Source organism: Hypanus sabinus, chromosome 1 (assembly GCF_030144855.1).
Source record: "Hypanus sabinus isolate sHypSab1 chromosome 1, sHypSab1.hap1, whole genome shotgun sequence".
NCBI lineage: Eukaryota > Metazoa > Chordata > Chondrichthyes > Myliobatiformes > Dasyatidae > Hypanus > Hypanus sabinus.
The window spans coordinates 7695784-7716348 of NC_082706.1; the positions used below are offsets into that span (position 1 = coordinate 7695784).

The 20565-nt window shown below is 47.1% G+C and overlaps 1 protein-coding gene across 4 annotated transcripts in view; it reads left to right on the top strand.

The window, feature by feature from the left end:
* dock5 (dedicator of cytokinesis 5) overlaps nucleotides 1-20565 on the top strand; it is a 204412-nt gene that overhangs the window by 39724 nt on the left and 144123 nt on the right. The window lies entirely within an intron of this gene.

A 20565-nucleotide genomic window follows, 5' to 3' on the forward strand; every position in this document is an offset into this window, starting at 1 on the left:
GACTGAACTGTGCCCACATCTCTCTCTAGTTTGATGTTGCAGTTTGCTGGGCTTGGCGATCGGCTTGCAGACGTTTCGTCACCCGTTGAGGTGACGTCCTCTGTGCCCAGTTGTTGGTGTTTCTCTTTGGGAGTGCTCGTGCTTATATAGCTCCCAGTTTGCTTGTCTCCGTCCTGATTGGCCACCCATTCAGGTCACCTTTGAATTCTATTGGCTCACGCCTCTTTGGCTCTTAGGGGTTCATAGATGGTGTCTATTTCGATATGTTTACGGAGTTTTCAGAAGAGAACCACGCTTCTAAAAGTTCTCGTGACTGTTTTGTGTTTGCCTCCTTCGTGTCCCAGTAAAAGTGATGTCTCTCGGTCTTCACGTACCAAGATCAGCGACAGTAAATCACGTCTCCATACCATTGGTCCCGTAAACAAGTTGAGAGTTTACGTCCTGTCTGTAGTTCTGTTTGCCATGTCCACAGGTGATCCTGTACACCACATTGCTTTGGTCGGCTGTCTTTACTGGTACCTTGGTTCTTAAGACAAGCTTCCTTAAAGACGCAGTTGGTTACAGACGCCATGGTGTGCCCAGAGTGGATCTGTCAGGATTTACCAGCAGTCTCGTGCTGGGTTATTGGAGGTTCACTGTATTTCCCTGCCATCTCTCTCCCAGTTTGGTCGTCCAAATCGAAGTCAAGTCCACGTGTACACAGGTCAGGTGCAATGAAAAACTTGCTTCCAGCAGCACCACAGGTCCAGACCATCAGATAAGCAGCATTCACGTGAAAATTAAATTAGACTTTTCACAATTTTTTACAAGAAATTACATAATTGGAACAAAATATGATCCATTATAATGCAAATGGTCAGTATGCTCATCGTGTTGCTGACTGAGGTGGTGTTGCTTTAAGAAGCGAATGGTTGCAGGGAGTGGTGGTGTGGGACCTCGAGCTTCTGACCCTCCTGCCCAGTGGCAGTTGCAAGAAGATGGCTCGGCCCCGATGGTGGAGATCTTTGATGGATGTTGCCTCGTTACCTTCCTGAGGCAGCACCTCCTGTAGATACTGCCGATGGTGGAGAGGGATATGTCCGTGATGTACTGGGCAGAGTCCATGACTCTGCAGATTCTTGCGTTCCTGCACATGTCAGCATGACATGGAAAACTTCAACAAACTTCTAGAGATGTGTAGTGGAAAGTGTATTGACTGGCTGCATCATAGCCTGGTATGGAAACACCAATGCCTTTGAGCAGAAAATCCTACAAAAGATAGTGGATTTGGCCCACTATATCATGTGTAAAGCCCTCCCAACCATGAAACACTGTTGTGGGAAAGCAGCATCCATCATCAGAGATCTTCACCACCCAGGCCGTGCTCTCTTCTCACTCCTGCCATCAGGTAGAAGGTACAGGAGCTTCAGGACTCACACCACCAGATTCAAGAACAGTTACTAACCCTCAACCATCAGGCTCTTGAACAAAAGGAGATAACATCACTCACCTGCCCATCCACTGAGATGTTCCACAACCAATGATCTCACTTTTAAGGATTCTTTAGTTCATTATTTCATTCCTGTTATTTGTTGCTATTTATTTATACTTGCATTTGCACAGTTTGTTGTCTCCTGCGCTCTGGTTGATCTTTCACTGATCTTGTAATCTATTCTATAGATAGTTTGCTGCATCTACCCACAGGGAAAGAATTTCATGGTTGTCTGTGGTGACATATATGCACTTTACTTTGAACTTTGTACACACAAGTTGCTATACCAGACCGGACAAGAGGTTCTAAAGTGGCGGGAGAAAGATTCGGCGATATGTTGCAGGGTTGGAAAGTTGGTGTGTGGAGGATGGTCACAAAGCAGAAGGGAACGGAAATCAGCGGGAGTACCTTGTATTCCGGAGGATCTGCTGGAGCCTGGCAGAGAGTGGTCCAGCAAGCTCTCTCCTGACAACAGCCTTGTGCACAGGCCGCTGTGGGAGCGGACGTGGCCACGGATGTTGTCTGTGGGGATTGACAAGAGCTCTGACACTTTTGGAATGCTGTGCTTCACATTAAAGCTGAGGGAGAGGCAGCGATGAAATGCAGGCAGTGTGTCAGGTTCCTGGTATCGCGGGGGCCGGGCCAGTGATTGGAAGCAACTTGGTGAATGTGGAGTCTTTGTCCAGGGCTGTAAACATATTTGCATTTGAATAGATGCTGGTTAAATTCCCCTTCAAATTGCTGTTCCATCCATTTCCTCCTCAGTTTGTTAACTGACTCGTTCTGCAAGATGGTCGAGATTGAATTGGAATCAAAATCAGGCTTTTTATCACTGATGTGCCATGAAACTTCTTGTTTCATGGCAGCAGTACAGTGCGATACATAAAAAATAATATAGGTTATAAAAGAAATATATTAAAAATAAGTAATGCGAAAAGAGAAAAATTAATGAGGTAGTGTTAATGGACCATAAGTCATAGGAGAAGAACTAGGCCATTCAGCCCATCAAGTCTGCTCTGCCATTCCATCATGGTTGATCCAAGACCCCACTCAGCTTCATACACCTGCCTTCCCGCCCTCTTCCCTTTGATGCCCTGACCAATCAGGAAACTATCAACTTCCGCTTTAAGTATACCCACGGACTTGGCCTCCACCGCAGTCTATGGCAGAGCATTTCACAGATTCACCACTCCCTGGCTAACAAAATTTCCTCCTTACCTCTGTTCTGAAAGGTCGCCTCACTTTTGAGACTGTGCCCTCTAGTTCTGGATTCTCCCACCACAGGAAGCATCCTCTCCACATCCACCCTATCTGGTCCTTTCAACATTCAGTAGCTTTCAATGAGAACCTCCCCCCCCCCCACCCACATTCTTCTAAATTCCAGTGAGTACAGGCCCAAAGCTGCCAAACACTCCTCATTCCCTGAATCATCCCCATGAACCTCCCCTGGACTCTCTCCAATGACAACACATCCTATCTGAGATATGGGGCCTAAAACTGTTGACAATTCTCCAAGTGTAGCCTGACTAGTGTCTTATAAAGCCTCAGCATTTTTTCATTGTTTTTATAATCTATTCCCTTTGAAATGATTGCCAACATTGCATTTGCCTTCTTTACCACAGACTCAACCTGTAAATTAAACTTCTGGGAGTCTTGCCCGAGGATTCCTAAGCCCCTCGCTACCTCTGATGTTTGAACTTTCACCACATTTAGATAATAATCTGCACTGTTTTTCCTTTTACCAGAATTTATTATCGTACATTTCCCAACACTGTATTCTGTCTGTAACTTTTTTGCCCATTCTTCTAATTGTCTTGCGTCCTGCTGCAATTGCATTGCTTCCTCAGCACTACCTGCCCCTCCACCTCAAGTAAAGTCAAGTCACCTTTATTGTCATTTCGACCATAACTGCTGGTACAGTGAGTAGTAAAAATGAGACAACTTTTTTCAGGACCATGGTTTTACATGACTCAGTACAAAAAACTAGACTGAACTATGTAAAAAAACAACACAGAGAAAGCTACACTAGACTACAGACCTACACTGGACTGCATAAAGTGCACAAAAACAATGCAGACGTTACAATAAATAATAAACAGGACAGTAGGGCATGGTGTCAGTCCAGGCTTCGGGTATTGAGGAGTCTGATGGCTTGGGGGAAGAAACTGTTACATAGTCTGGTCGTGAGAGCCTGAATGCTTCAGAGCCTTTTCCCAGATGGCAGGAGGGGGAAGACAACACGAGTGAATCTGCAGATGCTGGAAATAAATTAAAAAACTCGAAATGCTGGCAGAACTCAGCAGGCCAGACAGCATCTATGGGAGGAGGTAGTGACGACGTTTCGGGCCGAAACCCTTCATCAGGAGTGAAGTAACATGGGATGGTGGAGGGGGGATAAGAAGTGGGGGGAGGGATAAAGTAGAGAGCTGGGAAATGATAGGCCGGAGGGAAATGGGCTGGGGGAAGGTGGAGAATTATGGGAAATAAAAGAGAAAGAAAGGTAGGGCTGGGGGGAAAGATTATAGTGAGGGGGTAAAAGAGAGAGAAAGAGAACCAGACTAAAATAATAGATATCAACGGATACCCCTGCCCCCCACCCTTACCCCCATCCCTATCTATTATTTTAGTCTGATTCTCTTTCTCTCTCTTTTTCCTCCCTCACTATAATCTGTCCCCCCAGCCCTACATTTCTTTCTCTTTTATTTCCCGTAATTCTCCACCTTCCCCTAGCCCATTTCCCTCCAGCCTATCATTTCCCAGCTCTCTACTTCATCCATCTCCCCACTTCTTAACCCCCCCTTGACCATCCCATGTTACCTCCCTCCTGATGAAGGGTTTCGGCCCGAAACCTCATCATTACCTCCTCCCATAGATGCTGTCTGGTCTGCTGAGTTCTGCCAGCATTTCGTGTTTTTTTATTTTTTTTAGGAGGGAGAAGAGACTGTATGAGGGGTGCATGGGGTCCCTCATAATGCTGTTTCCTTTGCGGATGCAACATGTAATGTAAATGTCCGTGATGGCGGGAAGAGAGACCCCGATTATCTTCTCAGCTGACCTCACTATCCGCTGCAGGGTCTTGCAATCCGAGATGGTGCAATTTCTGAACCAGGCAGTGATGCAGCTGCTCAGGATGCTCTCAATACCACAGAGCTATCAATTCAATTTTCTAAACCAGTGACTAACAAAGTGAAAAGCAGCGGTCCCTGAGGAACCCCACTAGTCCTGACGAAGGGTCTTGGCCCAAAACGTAGACTATTCGTTTCCACAGATGCTGCCCGACCTGCTGAGTTCCTCCAGCGTGTTGTGCGTGTTGCTTTGACCCCAGCACCTGCAGTGTACTTTGTGTTTACCAGTAGTTACTGGCAGCCAACCAGAAAAGGCCCCTTTTATTCCCACTTGTTGCCTCCTGCCTGTCAGCCATTCCGCTATCCATACCAGGAACTTTCTTGTGACACCATAGGATTTTATCTTGTTAAGCAGCCTCATGTGAGGCACCTTATCAAGTGCCTTCTGAAACTCCAAGTAAATGACCATTTAGAAATATGACAGCAGAGGGGATGAAGCTGTTCTGAAGCAGGGTGCTATGCTAGCTAGAGGTTAGCACAACACTATTACAGCTCGTAGTTCAGAGTTCAATCCTGGCCGCGTCTGTAAGGAGTTTGTATGTTCTCCCCGTGAACTGCGTAGGTTTCCTCCTGACCAGTCAAATGGGAATGCAACGGAGAATTAAAATGGGTGGTTTCTGGGAATTCTTGTTTGTTATGCCGGACATTAGCAATGTTCTTCTGCCCCTCCTCAGGAGCACGGCCAATTAGAAGGGCTGTTATTACAAGGGGATTTGAGTAAAGACATCGTACTGCAATTAAATGGAGTCTCGGTGAGACCACACCCACAGCATTGTGCAAATTTTCATCTCCTTTCTTTCAAAAACACAGACTTGCATCAGAAGGAGTGCTGTGAAGATCTACCAGTCTGGTTCCAGGGTGTGTCTACACACGCACACAATGCTGGCAAAGCAGCCTCTATGGAGGGGAATGAACATTTGACGTTTTGGGCCGTGACTCCTCATCAGGACTGGAAGGGAAGGGGGACGAAGCCAGAATAAGAAGGTGGGGGAGAGGGAGGAGTACAAACTGGCAGGAGACCGGTGAGGGAGAGGGTGGGTGGCTGGAGTGAAGATGAAGTGAGAAGCTGGGGGGTTGGGTGTAGATGGAAAAGGTAAAGAGGAGAGAGCGTCATCAGTGAAAGGGAAGGAGGAGGGGCACCACGGGGATAAGCAGGTGAGGAGAGAAGGAGCTGAGAGAGGAGCCAGAATTGGGAATGGGGAAAGATGGAAGGGGAAGGGTGAAACATTACCAAAGGTTAGAGAAATTGATGATACTGCCCAGGCATAATAGGAACTGTTGCTCCTGCACCCTGAGTTTGGCCTCATCATGGCAGTTGTCAGTGTGTCCCAGTGGCCACCCATTTCAGTCTGACTTCCCATTCCCATTCCGACATGTCTGCCCACAGCCTCCTCTACTACCATGAATCGCTGCCTTTCATGACACCAAATCTGTTTTGCAGCCACAGTACAATGCAGTCATATCATTATTATAAACTACAGAAATTAATACTGCAATAGTGAGTTCATCGGTTCCTCCAAGAGGAACACGACCTTGTCGTTGGGTTTGGAGGCTTGCGTGCCTCAATGACCCGGAGAGATACGTTGGCTGGAGTCAAGGCCTTGTGCCTTGGCTCTTGGTAGGGTCACCCATGCCAAACAGGTCAGACTAAGAGTGGTCCACCGGTCCTCCAGGTTCGGGGGCTCAGCTCAGGGCTGACAACCCAGACTGGTCAAACAAAATGGTTACTGAAGCAGCAATGAAACAACCTGCTACATCTGAGTGTGACGGTATTCCTGAGTCTCCACCCGGGACTTGCAGGACTGACAGTGGTGCAGACCAAGAGGAAGCTACTGACATGATGAAGGAAGCCCTGAACACTGCCAGGGATGAAGGACTTTCAAAGCTGCCCTAAACACCAGCAACGTAACGTGCATTAGGTTAGTCACAGGCTTCATGGATCATTCAGAAATGTGATGATGGAGGAGAAGAGGCTGTTCCTAAAATGTTAAGTGTGTGTCTTCAGGCTCCTGTACCTCCTCTGTGCTGGTGGCAGTGAGAGGAAGCCATGTCCCGGGTGGTGTATCACTGTAGGTTCAAAGGTCATGAACATTTGGAATCAAAACATTTGTCTTATTTTTCAGAGGATGGAATTGGAATCAGGATTATTATCACTGACATGCAGTGAAGTTTGCTGTTTTATGGTTGCACTACAGTGCAATACTTGAAATATATGTTTGTACTATATTTTATAATTTGTGCAAAAAGAGAGCAAAAATAGTGAGGCAGTATTCATGGTTCATTGTCCGTTCAGAAATCTGATGGCAGAAGGGCAGAACCTGTTTCTAAAACATAAGAGTGTGTGTCCTCAGGCTCCTGTGCCACCTCCTTGGTGGTAGCCATGAGAAGAGGGCACGTCCTGGGTGATGGGGCCCTCAGAGGTGGATGCCGCCTTCTCAAGATGTTTTGGATGGTGGGGAGGCTAGCGCCAATGGCAGAGTTTACCAACCCTCTGTAGTTTGTTTCCGATCCTGTGCAGTCACCCCTCCATGTCAGGCGGTGGTGCAATCAGAACAGAGAGGAGGGTTAAGCAGATTCTGTCCACTTTGCAGAGCTTCTGGTTTGAACGTTAAAAAACAGAACACGGAGGAGGTGGGAGAGGCATGCCAAAAGGGCCAGGTTAGATCTAGTGAATCCCAAGAGACTACAGATACTGAAATCTGGAGCAAGACACAAGAAGCTGGAGGAACTCGAGTGTCGGGCAGCGTCTGTGCACGGAAGTAGACAGTTGCTATTCTGGTCGAGACCCTTCATCTGTCCCTTTCTTTCGGGAGCAGGGCTGTGAAGGGAGAGGAGAAGCCAAGGTGATAGAGATGGGCCGGCAGTTAACAATGAAAAGATCCTGGGGGATTGGGGGTAATAGACTGAGGGAGGGACAGTGGGGACTGGGAGGGACTGAGGTGGGAGAAGGGTCAGTAGGAGGAGTTGTCTTGCTGACGATATAGGTGTGGAGATGGAGGCGATGGAAGTGGAGCTCAATGAAATCATTGGCATGATGATATGGATCTACTATGAGTATCACAGAACATTACAGCACTGTAAGGCCCTTCAGCCCATCATGTAATGCTGACCCTTAACCTCTCTAAGATCAAGCTAACCCTTCCCTCTGTTTTTCTATCTGTCGTGTGCCTATCCAAGAGTGTCTTAAATGTCTCTAATCTATCTGCTTCTATTGCCACCCCTGGTAGGATGGTCCACCTATTTTGAGTGAATAAGTGCCTCTGACATCCCCACTGTGCTCTTCTCCAATCACTTACCCCTCATATTAACCATTTCACCTGAAAATTGATTCCCTCTGAAATGGCCCAGGAAGCTCTTCAGTTCAGTTCAGTTCTTTCCACTGACATCCGGATCCTTAAAATTTAATTGGGGGGGGCATGCCCCCCATTTGCATCACGACCTGGTATGGAAACATCAATGCTCTTGAACAGAAAATCCTACAAAAAGTGATGGATACAGCCCAGTACATAACCAGTGTTGGCGCGTGGCCAAGTGGTTAAGGCATTCGTCTAGTGATCTGAAGGTCGCTAGTTCGAGCCTTGGCTGAGGCTACCTGTGTCCTTGAGCAAGGCAACTGTATGGGTCCTAATGTCAAACAGCAACACACACAAAATGCTGGTGGAACACAGCAGGCCAGGCAGCATCTACAGGGAGAAGCGCTGTCGACGTTTCGGGTCGAGACCCTTTGTCAGGACTCCTAACGCCTTAATGTCCTTCCCTTGGGCAACATCGGTGGTGTGGAGAGGGGAGACTTGCAGCTTGGGTAACTGCCGGTCTCCCATACAACCCTGCCCAGGCCTACGCCCTGAAAACTTTCCAAAGTGCAAATCCATGGTCTATCAAGACTAGCTGAGGCCTACATGCTACACATCACCAGTAAAGCCCTCTACACCACTGAGCACATCTGCATGGAGCGTCTTCACAGGGACGCCCACCCACCACCACTGCTGCCTTCGGGAAGGAGGTACAGGAGCCTCAGGACTCTCACCACCAGGTTCAGGAACAGTTTCTACCCTCAACCATCAGGCTCGGTCCAGAGGGGAGAACTTCACTTGTCCCATCACTGAACTGTTCCCACAACCTATGGACTCACCTTCAAGGACCCTTCATTTCATGTTCTCGATATTTATTGCTTGTTTATTATTATTGTTTCTTTTTATTTGCACAGTTTGTTGTCTTTTGCATATTGGTCATTTCTCCATCCTCTTGGGTGCAGCTTTTCATTGATTCTGTGGTGTTTTTTAGATATATTCTGTATGCCAACAAGAAAACTAAACTCAGAAAAGTACGTGGTGTCATATGTACTTAGATAATAAATTTACTTTGAACTTTGAACCCACAAAACTCACCCCTTCCATCTAGCCCTCTCAAATCTCCTCACCTCCCTCAGTCAGCTTCTCCTATTTCAATTTATTGCTCATTTTTCTGTTAAACTTGCCTCTGTTTAGAACTAGTGTCAGCTCCATACACTGGCCTTCAAACATCCCTCCAGCGACAGGGCGCGGTCTGGAGACAAGCTTTTATATTCATAATCTTTAAACTTTGGTAGAGAATCTTTTCTCCTTTTAAACTCAACATTAATACTTTAACTCCTACGGAATTTTCAGGAATAATTTTAATAAATTGGAATACTTATGCAAGGGACTGTGCATTTGGACAATGTTACGTGTTTATTCTGAAGACAATCGGGCATTTGTTGTGGGTTTGCGCCTGGCTTTGAGAGGTTGTCTTTGTTACAGCCGAGGGCCCCTCTCCGTTGCTATTGTCTGGGAGCAAATGCTGGGCCTTGTCACTAATTTTCCTCTTGCATGCCGGATGCATGTCCCTCCCTCTCGGCTACTCAAATCCTGCTCAGAAATCCAAGCTTTCCAATCCTGCTTTCACTTCAAAAGGATCTTAACTGCACGATGGTGCAGCCAGTAAAGATTAGTTTCATATAGACACCAAAGCTTCCGGAGGAAACCCACGTGGTCACGGGGAGAATGTATGAACTCTTTCCAGACAAGCAGCCGCAGGAATTGAACCCTGATCTATGGCGCTGGAAGGTGTAACGCTAACTGCTACGTTACCATGCCGCCTCCCCTGGTAGAGCTACTCCCTCACACCTCCTGTGGCCCAGGTGCAATCCTGACCTCGGGCCCTGTCCGTGTGGAGTCTGCAGGCTCTCCTTGTGTGGATTTCACTCGGGTGCTCCGGTTTCCTCCCGCATTGTCAGGAAGGCGAGGGTTCGTAGGCTAATCAGCCTCCATCATTACTCCTATTGTGTGGATGGGGATGGGCCCAGAATCTGCAGGAGATGATGGGAACGTGGGGAGAGTAAAAAAGGATGTAATAACTCTCTACACCCATGATTGTGTGGCTAGGCACAGCTCAATGCCATCTATAATCAGTGTTTGGGATTAATTAATATGCACAAATTAAGGAAGGCTGTGGCTGTTGTCTGAATGGACTTCGAGTGCTGATCTTAAGGCTTTAGCTCTTCGAGGCTTTACTCGGAGAAGGAAAAGCGGAAGTTTTTTTCCTTCTTTACATCTGCTCAGCCCGGACAGTTGAGATGACAGGCAGGATAGTGCAGAGCTCCTCTTACAGGACGTGGGAAGTCAGGGGGACCTGAGAGCTACAACAGCGAGAAGTGCATCCAGCTGCGGCGTCTAAGGAGCTGGTGGAACTGGACGAACTGCAGATCACTCAGGAGGCTGAGGGGGTGATAGACACAGAAATAGTGACACCCAAGGTGCAGGATGCAGGAAACTGGGCGACAGTCAGGAAGGGGAGAGGAGTTAAGGACCCCTGTGGCCATCCCCCTCAACAACAGATACATCACTGTTGGGCGGGGTATGGCCTAACAGAGGAAAGTCACAGTGATCTGAGTGTGACGCAGAAGGGAAGGGGATGAAGAGGCGCGCTGTGGTGATAGGGGATATGTTATTCAGGGAATGTGGGAGAGAATGAGATTCCCAGATGGTATGTTGCCTCCTGGATGCCAGGGTCCGGGATATCTTGGATCAAGTCCTCTGCATTCATAAGTGGGAGGGTGGAAGTCATGGTCCAAGTAGGTACCATTGACATGGGTAGGCCGAGTAACAAGGTTCTGCATAGGGAATTCAGGGAATCAGGTGCTAAGTTAAAAGGCAGGACCACCAGGGATGTGAGCTCAGGATTGCTACCCATGCTACAAGCTAGAGAGGTCAGAACTAGGAAGATGTGGCTAAGGAACTGGTGTAGGAGGGAAATCATAAGGTTTTTGGATCATTGGTCTCTCTTCCAGGGAAGTTGGGACCCGAACAGAAGCTAAAATCAGATGTATCAGTATTATAATGGAGTAAAGGAATTACAGAGGCATGAGAGAGGAGTTGGCCAGAATTGATTGGCAAAGAACACGGGCAGGGCTGACGGCAGAGCAGCAATGGCTGGAGTTTCTAGAAGCAATTCAGAAGGCACAGGATATATACATCCCAAAGAGGAAGAAGTATTCCAGAGGAGAGATGTCACAACCATGTCTTACAAGAGAAGTCAAAGCCAACATTAAAGACATACAAACAAGCTGGATGAACCCAGCAGGTCGGGCAGCTTCCGTTGAAATGACCGGTCAACATTTCGGGCCGAGACCCTTCATCAGGACTCAGTTTGTCCAGCTTGCTTGTAGGTGTTGATTTGACCACAGCATTCTGCAGTATACTTTGTGTTTAACATTAAAGCCAGAGAGGTCATATAATAGAGCAAAGATTAATGGGAAGTTAGAGGATTGGGAAGCTTTTAAAAACCAACAGAAGGCAACTAAAAAGTCATTCAGAAGGTGAAGATGGAATACAAAAGTAAGCTAGCCAGTAATATTAAAGAGGATACCAAAAATTGCTTTAGGTACATAAAGTGTAAAAGAGAGGCGAGTGGATACTGGGCTATTGGAAAATGATGTTGGAGAGGTAGTAATGGAGGACAAGGAAATGGCAGACAAACTGTATCTTGCATCAATCTTCGTTGGTGGGAGACACTAGCAGTATGGTGGAAGCTCCAGGTGTCGGTGGTCATGAAGTGTGTGAAGATGCTATTACTAAGGAGGAAGGTTTGTGGGAAAATGAAAGATCTGCAGGTAGGCAAGTCACCTGGACCAGATGGTGCACGCCCTAGAGTTCTGAAAGAGGTGGCTGTTTGAGATTGTGGAGGCATTAGTATTGATCTTTCAAGAATCACTCAATTCTGGAATGGTTTCAGAAGACCGGAAAATTGCAAATGTCACACCATTCTTTAAGAAGGGAGAGAGACAGAAGAAAGGAAACTGTAGTCTGACCTCAGTTGTTGGGAAGATATTGGAGTCGATTACTAAGGATGAGGTCTCAGGGTACTTGGAGACACATGATAAAAGAGGCCAAAATCAGCATTGTTTCCTCAAGGGAAAATCTTGCCTGCAACTCTGTTGGAATTCTTTGAAGAAACAACAAGCAGGATAGACAAAGGACAATCGGTTGATGTTGTGTATCTGGATTTTCAGAAGACCTTTGGCAAGGTGCCACACATGAGGCTGCTTAACAAGCATTGTATATAATACTCATGGTATTACAGGAAGGATTCTAGCACGGATAAAGCAGTGGCTGATTGGCAGAAGGCAAAGAGTGGGAATAAAGGGAGCCTTTTCTGATTGGCTGCTGGTGACTAGTGGAGTTCCACAGGGTTGTGTTGGGACCAATTATTTTTAAGTTATATGTTAATGACTTAGATGATGTAATTGATGGCTTTGTTGCAAAGTTTGCAGACAATATGAGGATAGCTGGAGAGGCAGGTAGCTTTGAGGAAGTAAAGAGGCTACAGAAGGACTTAGACAGATTAGGAGAATGGGCAAAGAAATGGCAGATGGAACACAGTCTCAGGAAATACATGGTAATGCGCTTTGGTAGAAGGAATGAAAGGGTTGACTGTTTTCAAGATGCAAGAAGCTGAAACACATATGGCCTTGGGAGTCTTTGTGCAGGATTCCCTAAAGGTTAATTTGTAGATTGAGTCTGTGGTGAGGAAAGCAAATGTAATGTTAGCATTCATTTTAAGATGACTAAAATATGAAAGCAAAAATGTAATGTAGAAACTTCATAAAGGACTGGGAAGGCCTCACCTGGAGTACTGCAAGCAGGTGTTGGCCCCTTATCTTAGAAAGGATATGCTATAACTGGAGAGGGTTCAAAAGAGGTTCATAAAGATGATTCCAGGATTGAGTGGCTTGTCATATGAGGAGCGTCTGATGGCTCTGGGCCTCTACTCACTGGAATTCAGAAGAATGAAACCTAATGAATGGTGAAAGGCCTTGATAGAGTGGAAGTGGAGAGGATGTTTCCTATGGATGAAGAGTCCGAGACCAGAGGACACAGCTTCAGAACAGAGAGGCGGCCTTTTAGAACGGAGATGAGGAATTTCTTCAGCCAGAGGGTGGTGAATCTGTGGAATTCTTTGCCACAAGCAGCTGTGGAGGCCAAGTCTTTATGTATATTTAAGGCAGAGGTTGAAAGATTCTTGATTGGTCAGGGAATGAAGCGATAACGGGGAGAAGGCAAGAGATTGGGACAGAGAGAAAAATTGGATCAGCCGTGATGAAATGGTGGAGCAGACTCGAAGGGCCAAATGGCCTAATTCTGTTGCTATATCTTATGGTCTTATAAATTTGCCAGTGACACAACTAGAATCTCACATGGTGATGAGAGGATGCACAGGTGTGAGATTTTTCAGCTAGTTGAGTGGTATCACTGAAACAACCTTGCACTCGTTGTCAGTAAGACCAAAGAACTGATTGTGGACTCCAGAATGGATGAGACAAGGGAAAACACACTTGTCTCATAATGGATCAGAAGTAGCGAGAGTGGGCAATTTCAAGTTTCTGGGTGTCGGCATCTCTGAGGAGCTATCCTGGGCCCAACATAATCCATGCAGTTACAAAGAAGGCAAGCCAGCATTTACAGTATATTTCATTAGGTGTTTGAGGAGACTTGGTATGTCACCAAGGACGGTCACAAATTTCTACAGATGGACTGTGGGGAGCACTCTGGTTGGCTGCATCACCATCTGGTATGAGGGATGGGGTAGCGCTGAAGAAAGTTGTGAGCTCCCATCATAGGCACTGACTTCTGTTGCATCCAGGACATCTTCGAGGAACAATGCCTCAAAAAGGCGGCATCAACCATTAAGGACCTCATCACCCACAACATAGAAACATAGAAAATAGGTGCAATAGACTCAATAGGCAGAATGGCCTGTTTCCAATTTGCATGACGCAACAGCTATGAGCTTACACTGAGGAATTTCAAATTCTTTAAGGCCTGGTTTCTGATCTCACCCAGTTTGATAAGCATTTCTACAATATCATTGTAGAAACAGACACTCTTTCCATCCATGTTTGGAACACCACCCTCCACTGGCCCAGACACAAAGGTCGATCATTCCCCAACAACACACTGAGACTGCCGAAGGGTCTCGGCCTGAAACGTTGGCTGGACTCTTTTCCATAGATGCTGCCTGGCCTGCTGAGTTCCTCCAGCATCTTGTGTGTGACCACAGCCACCATTTACTCGAGTCCTCACTGCACGACGCCTCTTAAAGTCCAACCCTACGGCCCTGTTGAGGCGGAAACGGGCAAGGTTGGCCAGCAGGGCTCTGGTGAAGCTGTATAGGCCAATTTCCTGTACAGTGGATACAATGGATAACAGAAAGATTGATGAACTCCAACCAGACCATCAGCTTTGGACGATGGAGACAGGAGGTCACCAATGGCCTACACTCCACTGGGAGAAGACACTGTACCAGAATACATGGATCCCAGTTTGGTCTCTACAGCCAGCTGAGGACTCACCAATAGGCAATCCCTTTGGAGAACTTCATACTCGAGTGATCGCACTGCTGTTTGCCACATGCACGTTGAAACATAAAGTGAAGTGCGACATTTGTGTCAAATCAAATCAGCGGGGATTGTGCTGGGAGCGGCCTGCGAGTGTGCAGGTCAGGCAGCCTCCGCAGAGAGAGAAGCAGTGCACGTTTCTGGGCCGGGAGGAATCAGGAGAGCAGGTGTGTTTGGAGTTGTGAAGAAGGATGCCGGGATGACTGGAATGTGGGTGGAGGCCCTGAGAGTGGATTTTCACGTGTGGTGGTGGCCTTGCAACGAGCAGGGAGTGGTGTAGACAGTTTAACCACCTGGAGGTGATGTCAGAAGGCGCCAACGTCTGAGATACTGGCACCAGTGACATGAGAGACACAGCAGTTGCTGTTCGGCCTTCTCCGAAGTACTGCAGAGGCCCCTCCTTAAAGTGGCAGTGGACAGGGCCTGCTGTGGAGATATCTTGGTTTATTGTGAGCTCATTGAGTCCAGAAATCAGGTAATAATTTATTTATTGAGTTGGGAGCGGCCCTTCCTGCCCTTCGAGCAGCACTGGCCGGCAATCCCCCAATTTAACCCGAGCCCAATCACCAACAATTTACATCGACCAATTAACCTACTGACTGGTACGTCTTTGGACCAGAGCACCCGGAGGAAACCCACAGGGTTAAGGGGAGGATGTACAAACTCCTTACAAGCCATGGTGGGAAAATGAAAAGTGTGCCACTGTTTGGTTAAATTGTGATTGTGCAGGCGGGGGAAAATGATCCCTCGTGTTTCTTGATCTCGTTACTTGAGATTCAGTGCTACTGAACCCTACCATGTTGATTCAGCCCATGTCTTCATTAACCAGGTCCAACACTTGCCTTTACTGGGATCTTCCTTCTCCTTGGGTAAATGTTAAGGTTGATGGTTATGAATACACTACCGTGATGGTGTTATCACTTATGCTCAGTGTCAGGGGGTGTTGTGTTGCTGGGAATCAATGCTCAGGTGTAGGGGTATCTGGGCACAGGTGGGTGGGGTTGCCGCAGCAAGGGTTGGTGGGGGTGTGATGGCCAGTTTTAGATTTAGAGGTAGGAGTAGGGTTAGTCAAGTGGGCAGTGGGAAAATTATCCTTTTGCTAATCGTGATTCAGTGTCACTTGATCCTGCCACTTTACACTGGCCCGTGTCTTTCATTAACCTGGTCCAACTCCACGTGGCTTAATTATCTGGGTGTACACTGGGACACGTCTTCAGCAATGTAACCCAGGGTCTTCGGGGGTTTTGAATCTCTTAATCACTGGGCACCCTCGCCCAGGCGACCCAGCCAGGGTCAATCAGAGCTGGCTTGTGTTTATCCCATCGACCAAGATGATGAGAGGCACGTTATTTCGAAGGTTAGGGTATCTTAGACCTCATTATTTGGTTTTATTTTGGACCATTTGGAGAGTAAAATGTTTTGAGGCGTAGTTATTATGCTTCCATCTCATAGTGAGATGTAACTTCCCTATTTTAAATTTACACTGGTCTTTATTTTGCATCTGGGTGGGTTAAATTCACAGGGTTTACTGGAGATTCAGTGTCACTCCACCCTGTCATTTTGAATTTAGTGATGACTTGTCAGAGGTCCCAGTTTGAGCAAAACTTTCTGTTTCTTTTTTGGAATCATTTTTTTTACTCACATGCATGTTCTCTCTCTCTCTCATCCTGAAGAAGGGTCTCAGCCCAGAACATCGACCGTTTATTCCCCTCCTTAGCTGCTGCCTAACCTGCTGAGTTCCTCCAGCATTTTGCAATTTGCAGCGTCTACAGAATCTCTTCTGTTAGTGTGGGTGAATGCACACAGTCATTCCCCCTGAGTCAGGAGGAAACCAAAAGCTAGCGGGCAGAGGGTTAAGTTGAGAGGGGAGAGTTTTTACAGGAACCCTTTCCACCCAGAGGGTGGTCAGCGTATGGAGTGAGCTTCGGGGAAGGTTGTTTTGGCAGTTATATTAAAAACAATGAAAAGGCATTTGGACTGGTACAGGGATAGGAAAGGTTCAGAGGGATATGGGCCGAGTGCGAGCAAATGGGACTAACTTCGATGGGAATTCTGGTCAGTAGGGACCAGTTGGGCCAAAGAGTTGTTTCCATGCTGTGTGACTCTGTGACTCCCATCTTTGTGGTCATGCTGTCCCTTGAAGAAACTTTTAACCCTGAACTTCTCCCTTTCCCCTCTTCCCCCTCCCCTTCCCACAAGGATTGGTAATGAGTTTAAGGCGGCACAGTAGTGTAGTGGCGAGCACAACACTGAACAGTACGGGCCAGCCAGGTTCAATGTCAGCCGCTGTCTGTAAGGAGTTTGTACATCCTTCCCGTCACCGCGTGGATTTCCTCCGGGTGCTCTGGTTTCCTCCCACGGTCCAAAGATGTACCTTTCGGTGGGTTAATTGGTCATTGTAAATTGTCCCGTGATTAGGCTAGGGTTAGATTGGGGGGTTGCTAGGCAGCACAGCTCAAAGGGTCAGACGGCCTACTCCACCCTGTATCTCAATGGATAAGTACATTATTTTCTGACTTCAGCATAATCCATGATTACCTCACTATTTTGCTCACTTTTTGTTATTTATTTTTTGTAATGTAGTAATTTTTACATCTTGCACTGTACTACTATGGGTGGTGGGATGGAGATGCATCTTTATCAAGGAGGTGTAAGACGCTCCTTCTCTCCGCTAGCCTGCAGGTCACCCTTGGGCAAGGTGTAGCACCTGCTTAGCCCCCGATCAGGGTCACATGAATCCATGGGAGCAGGTGGTGGATGGTTGTACGAGCAGCTGGTGCAGATCACAAGTCCTGGTTATGTGACCACTGACACCAGGCAGACAATCTCTGAAATGTATTTATAGTGGCTGGGGTCACCCGTCTTGTAAACACTGCCCAGAAAAAGGCAAAACCACTTCTGTAGAAAAGTTTGCCAAGAACAATTATGATCATGGATAGACCGCGATCGCCCATGTCATATGCAACGGCACATAATGACGTCATATCACACGGCACACAATGATGATGTCATACCACATGGCACATAATGACTGTACTGCTGCTGCAAAACAACAAATTTCATGGCACATGTCAATAAAATTATTTTTGGTCAAAAGTCTATCTTATTGTACACAAAGGCAATTCAGTAGTCTTGTAACAATGGGATAGAAGCTGTTCCTGAGACTGGCGGTACAAGTTTTCAGGCTTTTGTACCCTATGGGACTGGGGAGAACAGAGAATGCCTGGGGTGGGTGGGGTCTCTGACGATTCTGGCTGTTTTACTGAGGCAGCAAGAAGTACAGACAGAGTCCATAGAAGCACAATATCCACAGCTCTCTGTGGTCTCAGCCCAAAACGTTGACTGTTTACTCCCCTTCATAGACGCTGCCTGACCTGCTGAGTTCCTCCAGCACTTTGTGTGAGTTGCTCTGGATTTCCAGCATCTGCAGAACCTCTTGTGATTTTATCTGCAACTTCTTGCGGTCACAGGCAGAGTAATCGCCATCTGAGAGGCAAAGAAGCTGCTGAAGAAGGTCGGCCTCCCGCTGACCATTGCCCTCACAGACTTCAAAGGCCTTGCAGCCACTTTTAAATAACTGACAGAAAGATTTAAACTTTCAAGTCAATATAAAGAGTTAAAATGAGAGAGAGAGAGAGAGAGAGAGAGAGAGAGAAAGAAAGAGAAGGGGGATGGGGAGGGTGGGACTGAGAGTAGGGGCAGAGAGAGTATATGTGGGCAAGAGGGGGGAATAAGGAGTGGGTGGGACAAAGAGAGGGGAACAGAAATGGTGACATGAGAGAGAGGTAGCGACTGGCTCTCCTTCTGTCTGTCTCTGTCTCTAATTTTTTTCTCTATTTCTCTCTTGCTCATTCTCTGTCTCTCTCATTTCCGTCTCTCTCTCTCTTACACACACAGACCCAGAAATACTACCAAGGCCATGAACACACCCGGCAGAGTCACGAGGAGAAAGGTGGACACTTAGATACATATCCACAAGGAGGAACACACGTGCACGAGGGATGGACGCGCGCACACACACAACACTCAGTGGGCCAGGTAGCATCTACGGAGAGAGAGAGAAACAGTTACCATTTAAAATTTGAAACCCTACATTGCAAATAGGAGAAGACGGTGATAAAAGAAATCCTAAGATGCAGGGAAGGGGGAGGGGCGGGGAGCAGACAGGAAAGATGAGGAGGAGGAGGAAGAGGGTGGAGAGACGGAATACCAGATTTAGTGGGGGAGGGTTGTGCTGAGTAACAGAAGCCGAGGCTGGAGCCACATGAGGTGCACACAGGCTAGGAGACAAAAGGGTGAGGTCACCAGCAGGATAAGAAGCACAACAGGCCGGGGGATGGTTTACACCAGCTGGAATAATTGATTAACGACAGTGCTTAGATCAGCACTGGAGGACCTCTGCGGTTGGTAGGGCGAGGAATTATCGACCGGATGAGTTGAGGCGACCCCTCGTTATTAGGAAAGGAATGCAGCATCTTAGGAAAGGTTAGAGTAGGGAGCCTGGGGAAGGGTCTCGGCCTGAAGTATCGACTGTTTACTCTTTTCCATGGATGCTGCCTGACCTGCTGAGTTCCTCCGGCATTTTGTGTGCGTTGCCAGGGGTTCCCAACATGGGGGCTTGTTCCCTTGCTTAATGGCATTAATCCATAGCATAAAAAAGGTTGGCCACCCTGGTTTAGAGCGATATGGGATTCTTAGTCACTCTGACTGGCTGGTCTGTGAGATATGTGGCCCACTGACTATGCCAGCTACCAACCAAACACTGAAAGCCTACAGCACAATACAGGCCCTTCGGCCCACACTGCTGTACTTACTTCAGAAATTACCTAGGGTTACCCATAGCCTTCTATTTTTCTGAGCTCCATGTACCTGTTCAGGAGTCTCTTAAACAACCCTCTCGTTTCCGCCCCCACCACCGTCGCCAGCAGCCCATTCCACGCACTCACCACTCTCTGAGAGAGAAAAACTTACCCCTGGCATCTCCTCCTAACCTACTTCCAAGCACCTTAAAACTGTGCCCTCTCCTACTAGCCTTTTCAGCCCTGGGAAAAAGCCTCTGACTATCCACACGATCAATGCCTCTCATCATCTTATATAACATATAACCATATAACAATCACAGCACGGAAACAGGCCATCTCGGCCCTCCTAGTCTGTGCTGAATGCTTATTCTCACCTAGTCCCACCTACCCGCACTCAGCCCATAACCCTCCATTCCTTTCCTGTCCATATACCTGTCCAATTTTGCCTTAAATGACAAACCGAACCTGCCTGTACCACTTCTACTGGAAGCTTGTTCCACACAGCTACCACTTTCTGAGTAAAGAAATTCCCCCTCATGTTACCCTTAAACTTTTGCCCCCTAAGTCTCAACTCATGTCCTCTTGTTTGAATCTCCCCTACTCTCAATGGGAAAAGCCTATCCACGTCAACTCTATCTATCCCCCTCATAATTTTAAATACCTCTATCAAGTCCCCCCCTCAACCTTCTACGCTCCAAAGAATAAAGACCTAACTTGTTCAATCTTTCTCTGTAACTTAGGTGCTGAAACCCAGGTAACATTCTAGTAAATCTCCTCTGTACTCCCTCTATTTTGTTGACATCTTATACACCTCTATCAGGTCACCTCTCATTCTCTGTCGCTCCAAGGAGGAAAGGCCATACATTTGCAAAATCCCTGCCCTCACATTTTATTTCTCCCCATTTTCCCCTCTACTCCTCCGAGTTGCCATGATTTGATTGAATGATGGAACAGATTGATGGGCCAAATGGCCTTAATCTGCACCTATATTTCATTAGGAGTTTGAGGAGATTTGGCATGCCAAAGACACTTGCAAATTTGTACAGATGTACTGTGGAGAGCATTCTAACTGGCTGCATCACTCTCTGGTATGCGGTGGGGGGGTGGCAGTGGGCTATTACACAGGCTTGAAATGAGCTGCAGAGTTGTAAAATCAGCTCCATCCTGGACACTAGCCTCCGTAGTATTCAGGGAGCGATGCCTCAAAAAGACGGCGTCCATTATTAAGAACCCCCCCACCATCACCCAGGACAT